The sequence below is a fragment of the Pipistrellus kuhlii genome, unplaced genomic scaffold (assembly GCF_014108245.1).
Source record: "Pipistrellus kuhlii isolate mPipKuh1 unplaced genomic scaffold, mPipKuh1.p scaffold_m20_p_3, whole genome shotgun sequence".
NCBI lineage: Eukaryota > Metazoa > Chordata > Mammalia > Chiroptera > Vespertilionidae > Pipistrellus > Pipistrellus kuhlii.
In genome coordinates, this window is record NW_023425529.1 from 116675799 (window position 1) to 116685118 (window position 9320).

At 37.6% G+C, this 9320-nt stretch overlaps 1 pseudogene; it reads left to right on the forward strand.

Moving 5' to 3' along the window:
• LOC118729638 overlaps positions 1 to 8097 on the forward strand; it is a 77272-nt pseudogene extending 69175 nt beyond the window's left edge.
• Positions 8098 to 9320: the final 1223 nt, after the last annotated feature.

A 9320-nucleotide genomic window follows, 5' to 3' on the forward strand; every position in this document is an offset into this window, starting at 1 on the left:
TTTATTCCAACTAATGCCCTCAAGCAAATTCTAAAGTGTAGCTCTCAACACACACACACACACACACACACACACACACACACACACACACACACTCACTCACACATACCTATATACACATGAAAATGGATATACTGAATTCTCTCTTCAGATAGGATGGAGAGTACAGGATGGAAATTCAGACTTTTACCACTTCCCCTTTTATGTTTTTGTTTTCATAAATTATTTCTGTTTATGCTATAAGTTTGTTAATGCTTACTCATACTTTTGTGAACTGTTGTACTTTCTTACAGGTAAAATAACCCCCCCTGAGTATTTCTTGTAATGAGAGCCTTCTGGAGATAAATTCCCTCTGCTTTTGTATTTCTCTCTTTCAGTAATTGTGTAACCATCCAATCAATGGGTCTGGGCTGCCTGACACTACTTGAGTCAATTAAACAGAGACAAGGTTGAATCTTATTTGAGTGTTTATTCCAATACTGCTGGCAGTATAGGAGAGCAGCAGGTCACCCATCTGCCCTGCCTCTTCCCATAAGCCAGTTGTTTATATTGGGTAGAAGGACAAAGATAACGAGGGGAAGTAGGCAAAAGGGTATGCCACATGGGCAGTTTACAAGTAATGCAGGCTGGAGATTTGTAAAGGCTTGCTGAAATGCAAGAGGCTGGGGAGTCTTCAAAGGTTAGTGGCTCTGGATTCTGCAATGAGGTTATTAATCTTTCCATGGTAATAGGCAGCTCCCAGGTGGACAGGATGGGCCGTATTTCCAGGTGAGCTCCTAGGTCCCTCCTGCACAACCAACCAGGAGAGAATTTGCCTTATTTAATCAGGACAGAATAATCACTGTTCAGAGAGCAAGACTAATGTTTCTTACAATTATAGCTGGTCCCCAATATTCTGTTTCTGCCCCTGTCAGTTGTTATATTTGGTTTTACCCTCTTTTGGCTTGTTTCTGCTGAGAAGTCCAATGATAACCCAATAAGCTCTCCTTGACTGCATCAATTTTCAAACAGTGTGCCAGGGTATAGGAGCATGCAGCAAGCATGTTTTAAAGCATGCAGTACCTGACTACTTAGTCAGAGGCTCTGACCTCTTTTCCCTTACAGGCGTCTTCAAACTACGGCTTGCGGGCCACATGCGGCCCGCAGAGGAGTCTGATTTGGCCCGCCAGGTTTTTTGGGCAGTGAGCGCAGCCGAGGTGTTACAGTAGGAATTAGTAGTTCATATAGTCCGGCCCTCCAGCTCTCTGAGGGACCGTGATCTGGCCCCCACTTTAAAAAGTTTGAGGACCCCTGCGTCAAATTAAAAAATGACAGCAGCCAACACAATAAAACCTGTCAGGGTGTAAATAAATCAAAATTATACTGATTTTTTGGTCATATTGGCAAAAAATATATATATTTTCCTTTGCCATAGAATTTTAGTAATTAGTTTATGTATGCTCTGAGATAAAAAAAAAAAAGGTTGAAAATCACTGCTTTATAGGTTACTTTTTTATTTTATTGATTTTTCACAGAGAAGAAAGGAGAGGGATAGAGAGCTAGAAACATCTATGGGAGAGACACATTGACTAGCTGCCTCCTGCACACACCCCACTGGGGATGTGCCCGCAACCAATGTACATGCCCTTGACCAGAATCAAACCCGGGACCCTTGAGTCCTCAGACCAATGCTCTATCCACTGAGCCAAACCAGTTTCAGCTAAAAGTTACTTTTTTAAATTCTTGGTTGTTTTGAGCATTCTTTCTTTGTCATTAATTTTCTATAGTTTTAATACAATATGCCTTAGAGAAGGTCTCTTGGGATTGAGGTAACTAGGTATTCTGTTTGCTTCTTAAATTTGAGGATCTAGCTCCTTCCATAGTGAAGCATCCATCTTATATAAACACTGCTGTTGGAAATTTTAATCCTGCTATTTGGCTTCTGTAAATGCTTGCTTGCTTAAATAATAAGGAAAATAAGACTATTCCAGAGAGGCCCTAAACCTTCCCCAGATGAAATTGTCAATGATGGCTCAAGGCTAAGCTTTTGGTTGAGGTCTCAAAACCCCAGCATGTAGGGCTCTTTAAGAACTTGCAAAGGGGACTGGAAACACTCCACATTTGGGAGACAAAGAAGGTAAAAACATATAAATAGAGATAGTTCCTCCATGTTGGGGTTGGAATTTGAAATAGTTTCTCTCGGCTCACACATAATAATAAAGTGTAAGTCCATCTCTCTAAGTAAGCATTGCTTGGTTCTTCTTCAGTTTCTGTAACAGTAGATTTGGGAAGTTCTCCTCAACTATTTGAATAGGGTATGTGTTCCATCTCTTCTTCTTCTGGCATGCCTATTCTTCTTATATTACTCTTTCTGACAGAGCCAGGTAGTTCTTATCAAGGTTTTTTTGTTTGTTTGTTGTTTCCTTTTTTTTTTTTTTTAATGTTTTTATTCATTTAGAGAGAAGGGAAGGGAGAGGGCTAGAGAAATAGAAACATCAATGAGAGGGAAACATTGATTGGCTGCCTACTGAGCACCCCACATTGGAGATGGAGCTTGCAAACTGGGCATGTGTTCAGACCTGGAATCGAACCTGCAACCTCTTGGTTCATGAGTCAACACTTAACCACTGAACCGGTCTGTTTTTGCTTTTGTTTGTTTGTTTGTTTGTTTGTTTGTTTTTAATTACTCAAGTTCTTCTCTTTTTCCTTCTGTATAATTTGCAGATTTTTATCTTTGATATCACTAAGTTTTTCCTTTATCCAGTCAGTTCTATTTTCTAGCTCCTTAGTTCATTCTTAATCTCTTTTATTGAGTTCTTCATCTCTAGAATTTCTATTTGTTTGTTTTCTTAAGTTTCAATCTCTTTGGCATACTACTCCTTTTATTTTTTCATTGATTTGGTTTCTGAATTCATTGAACTGCTTATCATGTTTTATTGTATTTTGTTGAGTTCTTCTATAACTGCCATTTTAAATTCTCTATCAGTTAAATAAAATATTTCCATGTCTTTAAATTTATTTTCTGTATATTTTCATTTTCTTTCTGAGTTACCTCAATACCTTGGTTTTTCACAGTATTTGATACATTTATTCTCTGTCCATGGAAGTATGTATATGTAAATTGAAGTCTTTCTATTATTTTGAGTAGGTGGTGCAGAATCACAAGATTTTTAGCACTCTTGCACTTTTCTGACTTTACATATCTCCCTTGGGTGATGCAGATGACCTTTGTTCCTTAAGAAGGTTAGTACCCCACAGTGATCAGATCCCAGGGGACCAACTCCACAGGGAAACTCAGTGGGTAATGGGCTCTAACTTTCTGAAATCTCAGTGTTGTTTTTGGAAGCCGAATGACCACCATAAGCGCAGTCTCAATGTGTCTGTGTGGAGAGAGCTAGAGAAACCCAATCTGTCTCCTTTGTTGCTTTGCCTTCCCAGTGATGGTGACCAGCAGACCTCAGTGGTGTTCTTCCAGTGCCTCCACTTGACGTTGCCATAGTCGCAGAGTGCGTCTTTTGCTCAGGGAAAACATATTTTTGTAGAAACTATTATTGGGCTTGAAGATAATGTGCTCTGCTTTCCAACAAGAAGTTCAGGGCCTGGGGTCTATGGCTTTGTTTCAGTCTGTATTGGCCATTGCCAGACAGCCATGGCTGCACCCCTTCTCTCCATTCCTGCCCATGGCATTGAGCTCAGCCCAGCTCATACTGCTCACTCCTGCAGGAATGCTCACAAATCTCTTTGCTATTCTGGATGAAGGGCATGCTGCCCACACCTGATTCCTTCCCTCTCCACACTTTACCCCTCAGTGAGCAGCAGGCTGTATCTGAGTCTTTTCTGAGCTCTTCTTCTTTCTCCCCTTTCTGATTCACTCCCACTTACCCACCTTTAAGTGTTTCAATATGCAGATACCTCAAAGTGTTTGTGTTTTAAGCAAGGACTCCTTTGTAGAATTACTGTTCAAATTGTGGAAACTTTAAGGAGAGGGATCAAGGATTTCTCTCACATCACCATTGCTCTGATGTCCTGGGACACTACATACATAATTATTAAGAATTCCTTAGATGCTTATATATTGTAAAAAGAGTAGCACATTTATATATGAAATATAATATAGTTCTTTAGGTTTCCTATGTTGTTTTTACAATTATTTTTCCTAGTTAATGTCATCAATTTTGATTTAACTTATTGAAAAAAATCATGTCTTTTTAAAAACAAGTTAGAATAAAGAACTTCCATCTATCTATTACAATTTAGTCTAATTTGCCAATCTTATTTAGGTTATCTGGCTAGTGACCTAGATTATAATTTATTATCATACTGTGTTGATGCATACTTCATTTTTTCAGTAACATAATTCTATACCAAACTATATATATGTTTGTAGGCAAATTAGCCATACACTGCATCATATGGGATATGGAAGCTGAAGGCCAGTTCAAACACCTTTGTTGTCTACAGTTACCAAGATAAAATATCTCCAACTTGCACAGGAACACAAAGATTGGACAGTTGAGCATTGGAAAAAAAGTCATGTGGTCCGATGAATCACATTTCCAGTTGTATCATGCAGATGGCAGAGTGAGAATTTCATTAAAACAGCATGAAAGCATTTACCCCACATGTATAAGTACAACCCTTCAAGCTGGTGGGGCAGTGTTATGGTTCGGGGCATTTTTTCCTGGCATGATTTGGGCATTTTAATTTGTGTGGAACAATGTCTGAATAACACAACATACCTAAGTACAGTTGTTGATCAAGTCCATCCTATCATGTTGATGTTGTATCCCAATGGAGATGACTTTCTTCCAACAAAACAATGTGCCATGCCACTGTGCTCATGTTGTGCAGGAGTGGTTTCAATAACATGCAGGAGGTTTTACCTTGCTTAGGTGGCTCCCACAATCACCAAATCTCAACCCAATTGAGCATTTGTGGACGAAGTTAAAACAGCCACCAGGCAGCTGGTTCCATCACCATAAAATATCACAGAACTGGACAGTGCTATTCATCAGGCGTGGTGTCAGATTCTTCAAATTACCTTTCAACATCTCGTGGAGTCAATGCCAAGAAGAATCGTTGCAGTATTGAAGGCAAAAAAAGTGGCCCAGTGAAGTACTGATGGGTGGTCATAATAACCTGGCCACTCAGTGTATATTTATAATTTTATATAATATGCACTTCATCTCATGTATCTTCTTTGTAGGTTCCTACAATTCATTCTAGTGTTTCCCAATCCTATATAATAAAAGAGCAATATGCAAATTGACCCCAATGATGGAATGATCAAATGACCGCTGACCAGTCACTATGAGGCACACTGATCATCTCTCGGTCCCTTTCCCTGGCTGGCAGGCCCTGATCACCCAATGACAAATGGGGAACCGGAGGTGGGTGGTGGCAGGGGGCGGGGCCAGCTGCAGGCAGCAGAGAAAAATGGACCTGATCCCAGGCCAGGCATAGGGAAAGTACCAGGACATGAATTTCATGCACTGGGCTTCTAGTTGGTTTATAAAAACCTCCACTACTAAAGCCAGTTTTTATTAAGTATGAAAAACTTTTTGATATCTTTATTTAGCAAATAAATTTTATGTTATCCTTTCTTGTTCCTCTTCTCCCTGAAATGTGTGGGCTTTTCATTAATCATATGAACACAACAATTCTTTATCTGGCTATAAGTCATAGATTATACTTTCAAGTGTGTTTCATATGATCCTTTCAAAAAGTTTTCTTCCTCTTCTTGCCCAGTCATGGAAGCAGGAGGAGCCAGAGCCCAGACCGGGCTATAGCCCTGATGCCCACGGTGTACTGTCAAGGAGGTGGCAAAAAATAAAGGGCTACTATGACAATTGTGATATTTTAAATTATTATTATGGACAGGGCCATCTTATGGCATCTAATAGAATCTACATGACCCATAACTTGATGCTAAGTTATGAATTATACAGAAAAGTGGAAATACACAGTCCCCATAGAGCCACTGCTAAAGAAATAACAAAATAACACAGTGATTAGTACATCAAAATTCTACATTCACAACACAAAATACTAACCACTATATAATCAGGGCCATAAGCAGCAACATCTCAGACATCTCACATAGCAGAATTATCACCAATATATCGCCTAGGGAGAGAAACCAAGGGAATAATAAACAAACGGGGCTACATCAAAATAAAAAGCTTCTGGACAGCAAAATAAACCATTAACAAAATGAAAATAGATTCCATTATTTTGGGAGAACAAACTTGCCAATAATACATCTGAAAAGGGATAATTTTCAAAATATATAAAGAACTCATCAACTTAACAAAAAGAAGACAATACAACTAAAAAAATGGACAAAGATGCCCACCCAGTGTTGTTCAGTGGTTGAGTCTTGACCCATGAACCATCCAGGTTTGATTTCCAGTCAGGACACATACCCAGGTTGTGGGCTTCATCCCCAATAGGGGGCATGCAGGAGGCAGTGATCAATGATTCCCTCTCTTCATTGATTTTCTATCTCTCTCTCCATCTCTCCTCCTCCTCTCTCTCTAAAAGAAATAAAAACATTTTTTTTAAAAAGGGCAAAGAACCTAAATAGAACTCTTTTTTAAAGAGGACATACAGATTGCAAGGGGACATATGAAAAAATGTTCATTCAATAACTGTCAGATATATGCAAATTAAAATGACAATGAAATGTCACCTCACACTTGGCATAATAGCTCCATAACAAGTCAACAACTAAGGACAAGTGATAGCAAGGAAGTGGAGAAAAGGGAACTCTAGTACACTGCTGATGGGAATTCAGATTGGTGCAGCCACTATGCAAAACAGTTGAAGTTTCCTCAAAAAATTTAAATATATAACTGCCATTTTATCCAGTGATCCCATGTCTGGAATATAAGAATCCTGAATCACCAATCAGAAAGAAAAGATACACCCCAATGTTCATTGCAGTGCTACTTATAATAACTAGGATCTTGGTACAGCTCAAGTGCTCGTCAGTAGATGAGTGGATTAAAAAAAAATATGGTACATTTACAGCATGGAATACTATGCAACTATTAAAAACACACACACACAAAAAAATCTCTTACTTTTTGAGACAGCGTGACAAGACCTAGAGATTTTTATTCTAAGGAAAATAAGACAGTAAAAGAAAGACAAATATCACATGTCCTCACTTATATGTGGCATTTAATGAATAAAATAAACTGATGAACAAAATAGATCCAGAGACATGAAAGCATAGAACAGATTGAGGAATCTCAGAGGGAAGTGGGGAGGTAGAAAGAGATTAACCCAATATTTATATGCCTTTATGTCATGGATAAGACAATAGTGTAATGAAAGGTTGGGACAGCAAATGGGGGGAAAATGGGAGACAACTGTAATACTTGCAACAATAAATCCATTTTTTAAAAGATGTATCTAAAATGCCATTACATACAAAATTCTCAACAAATGCTTCTTGTTATTTTTGAAAAAAATCTTTGCAACATTCAATAAGACCAGATAATGAGTCTGAGTATAAGAAGTATATGCAGATATTTGATGTTGGAGAACATTGTCCCATGTTTGATGGACTCTTTGTCAGCTCTCAACTGGTGGCTCAGTTGCTGGGGCTGTGAACTTATACTTACAATAAACTGATGTGGCTGTTAATTGGCTGGAGGATTACATCAAGGTAAGAAATCAGAAGCATCAGGATTCTGTTATGTTGATAATATGGTGCTTGCCATCCTTGAATTACTAACATATCATCAGAGACTCTTATATTGATACTAGAGGCTCAACGCACAAAATTCGTGCAAGGGCCTTGGCTCCCACCCACTGCAGCAGCCACCTCTGTCTCGGCCCTTGCCTCTGTGCTTCATCTCGAAGGACATCCGGTCTAATTATCATATTACACTTTTATTATTATAGATTGATATCCATTGTGGTGATCGGGTTGAAGTAACTTTTCAATAGATTATGTAGCAACTGCATCATTCCTAGAAGGAAACTTAAGGGATATTGGTACAAGGAAAGGCAAGCACTATGCTATCAATTTTCTCATGAGAACTGAGATGGATGATAAGTCATATGCTTATTATCAGTAAAGTGATGGAGATGCATCAACCTAGTTAGAGTTTGGGACAGACTCACTATCTGGCAATAAACTTGATTGTTTCAGTCTGATGCTCAAACATGTAGAACTTATAAAATCTTTCAATTTATCATTTCTGATGCTTTCAGAATATAGATACATGATTTATAATGTTGTTCAATATTCTACATATGAGATTACAGTTGCCCAGGATTGTGAGTTTATCAGTGAGTTGCCATATAATGATTACTTTGAGATTTTGGACCAGGCTTAAAACTGTGTGCTAGTCTTTCAAACATGACAAAACAAAACACTCCAGAATATATGGAAAATGTATTTATTTGAAAATTTACAAATGTTCCTTCATGCACCTGATGGCCAAATGCAAGCTATTGCTGAAGATGCTTTTTATAAAGACAGTGGAAATGAAGAAGAAGAAAATACAGACGAGAGAATTCCTATTTGAGAATAAGACAAGTTGATAGTTTATGATGAAGAATTCTGATTCAGAGAAAGAAGAATGAGATCATAGAAGTATAGCTGATCATAAGAAAGGGGAAAGAAAACTAGAATGAAGAAAGACAAGACGGAAACAAGTCAAAAAAACAGATGCTAAGGAAGAAAATAAATCCAAGAATAACAGTGGTAGAGAAAAACAACAAACAAACAACAACAACAAAAAAAAACAGGTACAGAAGGAGCCAAATCAAAACAACCCAGCATCCCTTGAATTTGAGTCTCAACAATTTCAGAAAGCATAAAATGAGATAAAGTAAGAGAAAATATTAGGAAGGAAAATGTTTTGTTTTGAAGACTTCTGGCATCATTTTATACTATTTTGGCATAGATCATATTTTCAAACTGTTGGATTTTTTGCAGCAAGTTTTAGTATAAGTTTCCTAATTATGAAACAAAATTTCTTTTCACCACGCTTTATATGAGAGTTATTAAAATTGATGTGAGTTATTATGTCAAATACCTGATATAGTAAAGAAATAATTGGCTTTTATGAGCTGTTTTAACATCTGTTATAATTATCGTTATTAAAATATTACACTTAGAAAAGAAAAAGTTTATTTTTTTAAGGAGTTCTACAAAAACACCTAGAAAGCCACGCATTCTTGCTACTCTTTCTTTTTTATTAATAAATTTGTTGAGGTGAGATTGGTTAATATGCTTATGTAGATTTCAAGTGTACATTTCTATGCTACGTGATTGGTATATTACACTGTGTGTTGACCACTTAAAAGCAAAATCACTTTCC